We start from the raw sequence: 5685 nt of genomic DNA on the forward strand, positions 1-5685 counted from the left end.
GATTTTAAGTTGTAAAGAGACTTCCTCATTCAACTTTGTATACCAAATATTTCCCATTACATGGTTACCAGATGCTCAAGTTAAATTAAAACTTTAAGGAGCAGGGTGAGGGAGAGATCAATATATCTTTCTTTCTTTTTTATTGGATATTTATGTATCTACATTTCAAATGTTATCCCCTTTCCCAGTTCCCCCTCTCCCATCCACCCTCCCTCTGCTTCTATGAGTGTGCTCCCCATCCCAACCATCCACTCTCACCTCACTACCCTGGCATTCCCCTACACTGGGGCATCAAGCCTCTAAAGGACCAAGGCTTCTCCTCCTATTGATGCCAGACAAGGCCATCCTCTGCTACATATACAGCTAGAGCCATGGGTCCTGCCATATATACTCTTTGGTTGGTGGTTTAGTCCCCCGGGGCTCTGGGAGTTCTGGTTAGTTGATAATGTTGTTCAAACCCCTTCACCTCCTTCAGTCCTTTCTCTAACTCCTCCACTGGGGTCCCTGTGCTCAGTCCAATGGTTTTCTGCAAGCATCCTCATCTGTATCAGTAAGGCTCTGGCAGAGCCTCTCAGGAGACATCCATACCAAGCTCCTGTCAGCAAGCACTTCTTGGCATTAGCAATAGTGACTGGGTTTGGTGGCTGCATATGGGATGGATCCCCAGGTGGAGCAGTTTCAGGATGGCCTTTCCTTCAATCTCTGCTGCATTCTTTGTCCCTGTATTTCCTTTAGACAGGAGTAAATCTGGGTTAAAATTTTGAAAAGGGTAGGTGGTCCCATCTGTCAACTGAGGGCCTTACCAAACCTCTGGATATGGTCTCCACAGGTTCTCCCTCCCCTTTGTTGGGTGTTTCAGCTAATGTCATCCCTGTTGGGTCCTGGGAACCTCTTGCTTTCCTGGCATCTGGGACTTGCTGGTGGCTACCCCTAGTTCCCCATCCCCCATTGCTACGCACCTCTGTTCAGTTTCCTGACCCTCTGTACATCATCCCCTCTCCTAAAGTTAAAGGGCACCTGCTTCCAGCATTGCTGGATCCAGGGATTCAGTAAACCTGTCTGTCCTCTCCTGTCCCCTTCCTCTTGCTTTCTCTTGCTCCCTCCTCTATATTGTCTTCTCTCTTACCAGCCCAACGAAATAAAATTCTAGTCTTATAAATTTCACACTCTCACATACGTTTGTTTTAGCGCCATAGTGAGAGTTGACTGGAACCTTCCAGATAGAATGCACACTTAGGTCCCCTCGGCCCTCATGGTTTCCTCACACTGAGCACAAGTCTCTCCCTTGTGTGTCTTGTGGGTTCCATCAACACAGAAGCTTATGACAAATGGGAGGGAGCTTGGTCAGTCCCTGTGGTTTCCTGTGAGGACATTTAATGCTGCCTGCCTTACCCTTTCCCAGCTCCTCCTTTTCCCACCTCCCCCTTTCTGGAGTTACACTTGATCTTAGCCAAAAGGCCGAGAAGCGATCTTTCTGGAGTTACAGCCCTTTGTGAACCTCCTTTGGGTGCTTGGAATTGGACCCTGGTCCTCTGGAAGAGCACCTACTGCTCTTAACCACTAAGCCATCTCTCCAGCTCCCCGTTCTCAGCAAAATGTTATGCAAAAAATAACAGCATCACAAATAACAATAATAAAACGAAAACAAAATAAAAATTGAAAAGAAGTACAGTAGCTCAGAAGTTTGGCAAAACTAAGCTTGTGCTTGACAGTGACGTAGCCAGAAGTCAGACAGTGCTTTACCACAGCTTGCCTCAGTTTCCCCAGTCTTGCCTTAATTGGAATACACTAGCAACAAAGGCCGTGGCTTACTCTCAGTACCATTTACCCCGTGGCCTCACACGCAGCCCTAGGCCCTAGGATTTTAGTCTCTTTAAGGACGTCGGCTGCGTATTTTTGTTATCTCCGTTCTTGAGGAACACATGTTGGATGTAGCAGGTGTGATGCTAATTTTAATATGGGTGGGAGTCTGCCGAGCCAGTTATTTCTGAAGGGCTCCGGGAGCTCGTTAGAGCCTCAGGCTGCCTGGAGCATTGTGGGCCTGAACGAAGCCTCATTTGACTGAGGCCACTGAGCAGCCGCCTCCTTCTAGCTGCTTAAATCCCTTGAGTGCTGAGTGACAAAGGGGAAAGGGAGTCCGCACCTGTTCCAGCTTTGGAAAGAACCTGAAATAGAGCGAGCATCTCTTGCGAAGGCTCCACGGCATTAGCAGTTGCCTCCTAAGCGACAATCCATTCTATTACATAATAGAAATAGGACAACCTTTCCCGTGGTCTAGGTACCACGTTTCTTCTTCTAGAAACAAAACCAAAAGAAAAAAAACCTATTATTCATTCTATGTGCACGGGCGTTTTTGCCTGCATGCATTCCTGGGCACCACTTGCATGCGTGGTACACTCGGAGACCAGAAGAGGGCACCAGAGCCCCTGGGACTGGAATTGTTGTGCGCCACCAAGTGGGTGCTGGGAATCGACACCCCACCCCCATACCCTCCACCCCCCGGTCCTCTGGAAGAGCAGCCAGTGCTCTTAACCATTGAGTCAGTGTTCCAGCCACACCACTTTTCTTCTCAATGAAAGGAAGCTTTTGAGCACTTCTATGTGGATCTGGAATCAGTGCGTGCGTGCGTACGTATGTGAGCGAGAGAGTAGGAGAGAGAGAGAAAGAGAGAGAGAGAGAGAGAGAGAGAGAGAGAGAGAGAGAGAGAGAGAGAGAGAGAGAGAATCTTTTTTTCCTCCTGATGTGACCTACTAAAATGTTTCCTTTATAGGTTTTTCTTTTTTTTTCATTTGGCCACTTACAACAATAAGCTGTTTTAATCTGTTTTCTTTCCAAGGCAACCAGCAGAGGAATGAATGAAAAAATAGACATGGGAACATAAAGCTTTGCTCAGTACACACAATAACGAGTAAAACAGTTCAGTTTAATGCAACAGTATACGGACGGACTGAGAGACGGGAGTGGGGGCGTGAGGGTGGGGGGAAACGAGAGCTGGAGGGGAGATGTCACGTGGACCCAAGTCCCCAAACCCAAATTCATTGCAACCGTGCCAACACCACGCCTCTAGCCCTGGATCCACAGCGTTCATTTATTTTGATCACGGGTGCCCTGGATGCTCTGTGCATCACTGGTTTTCAGGAGAGATCATTTCCAGGTGTCCAGGAGTTTCTACAGTTCTCACTAAATTCTCCATTCTCCCAGCATTCCTTACCTCCTGGTGAATGGTACTTGAGATACAAAGGACGATCAGATCCCCGACAAAAGGATCTCCTATCCAGTCTCCGGTAACCAGACCATCAGCCACAGGCACGTGACTCGACTCAGGTAAATACATTTACGTTGCTAATGCCAAAGTTATATGAATGAATTCACCTAGACTCGTGGTCTGTGGGCTGCGTGCACCCCGGAAGAGCTACAAATTTGGCCAGCAGCAACAACAACAACAAAAAAATCAATGCTATGAAGTTGCACTTGCAGTTTAATTGTGACTCAATCATTTGATTCTCAAGTCCCAACTTTGGGGATGACAACATCGTGCTGCCACGTGAAAAGGTTAGATGTGCTGTGAGAGGAATATGCATTCTCTAAATGTTTAAAACGTAAAATAGTAAATGAATCTAAGATTAGTCTTGAAAATCAGGATGGCAACTCCGTCATTAGTCACATTGCTTCCTTCTTTCTGTCTCTCTCTCTGCACCATGTCTGTCCTCCAGTGCCTCCGGGAGAAGCTAAGGATAGACAAATGGGTCCGGAATGGAAAAACTTGGGAATTTATCTTCCCTCCAACATGAACTCCCTCTGTGCACATCTTCCCTGCATTTCAGAATCTTCCAGCTATGTCATCAGAGAATCCTTCTATGCTCTGCCGTTATTACTGCTCAGCGCAATTCCTGGTTTATCTGGCAGCTGGCTCTTCTCTTACCATAATTTTTCTTAGAATATTTGCCAAGACCAGATGAGGCTTTGTTGGATTATGCCTCCGAGCGCTAGGCTCCATGCCAGCCCCTGAGTTTGACACTGAAGATGGTCATTGCTCTCAGCAGGCCTGGGTGTAGGAAATCATTGCTCTGGTTCTGGTTTTGTCTTGACCTTTACGCCCAAAAGTGGAGTCAACAGTGCCTTCGACATCTATTACAAAACTAGGTGATCTTCTGGTTTGGGCTAAGCACAGGAGAGTTATTTGCTTAAAATCATGTTAATTTTATTTAGCAATAATGGTGATCGACAGATAGAGTTCACGGTGCCACTGTGGACTCTTACTAAAATCCTCATGATAATGTCATACAGACATTTAATTCCCATTTTACATATGAAGAAAGGAAGACTCAGGAGTCAGTGAGTTAGCCTGGTCCTGAACAGGGCCATTCTGGATGCAACTGGGTCTCAGCCCATCCCCCTAATGCCTTAGGGTAGAGTTCTGAGTCAGTGACTTGGGATTTTGCGTTTATTTCAAGATGCCACACTGCCACACTGCCTACCTCTGTGCCTCCTAGGTGTACATTCCACTCTGAGAAGGAGGAAAGGCCCAGGTACTGTGTGTGGTCTGATGTGAAGACCTGGGTGGGGTGAGAGTGGGGGGATGGGGGGTGGGGAGGGTCTGGGGGTGTGGGGGTGGGGCGTCTGGTCCATAAGGCCTCTTCCGGAAATGATAGGTCAAGGTCCTCAAAAATAGACAAAGGACAAAATTACAAAGGCAAAGCTTATTTTCAATCTTTAATTTTTGCACACATATGTGTGTTGTATGCATGCATTGTGTGTACCATGTTTGCATGTGTGGAGCATATCAGTATCTACTGGTGTGCCACACACATATGTGTGTGGAAATCCAAGATTGGTATCAGGAGTCTGAGAATTCAAGGCTAGCCTGAACTATGTAGAAAAAAAACTTGTGTTAAACAAAGAGCGAAGCGTTTGTGAACAAGTTTTTGTGTAGGCACACGCAATCATTCCTCTCAGGTGTTTCCCTAGAAGTAGATTCTCACTATTTAAACACTGCCTACCATTGGCATTCATATTTACATGTTTAAGGGGTGTGCATGTGTGCATGCGTGTGTGTGTGTGTGTGTGTGTGTGTGTGTGTGTGTGATATGTGTGCACGGGTACCAGGGAGGGGATGTACTCATGTGTATATATGTAGAGGGTGTCTTCCTCTAGGACTCGACACCTTTTTTTTTTGGTTCATTTTTTCGGAGCTGGGGACCGAACCCAGGGCCTTGCGCTTCCTAGGTAAGCGCTCTACCACTGAGCTAAATCCCCAACCCCGCCACCTTATTTTTTGATACAGAACCTGGAGCTTGTGGTTCAGGCTGTGTGAGCAGGCTGAAGAGCTCCAGGGCTGTGTTTGTCTTTACCCAGCATCCAGTGGGGGATGGGGGATGGGGGATGGGGGATGGGGGAGTTGGGGGATGGAGAGGTGGGGGTTGGGTGGTTTGCAGGAACATTTTGCCACACTCAGTAAATTTCCCTGTGTGCTCAGGATCTGAACGTAGTCCTCAAGCTTGCTCCACAAGCACTTTCCTGGCAGAACCATCTCCGAAGCCATCACATTTTCTTTACTAAAATGGCCCCATCTTGTCCCACAGACTATCAGTCCCACACATAAAATTTTTCTCTTTTTTTATCACTGCCATACAATGAAAGTTTGCACATGAGTTGTTCAAAGAATGCTGAAGCTAAGAGAGCAAA

This window comes from Rattus norvegicus, chromosome 1, assembly GCF_021556685.1.
Source record: "Rattus norvegicus strain SHRSP/BbbUtx chromosome 1, alternate assembly SHRSP_T2T, whole genome shotgun sequence".
Taxonomy (NCBI): domain Eukaryota; kingdom Metazoa; phylum Chordata; class Mammalia; order Rodentia; family Muridae; genus Rattus; species Rattus norvegicus.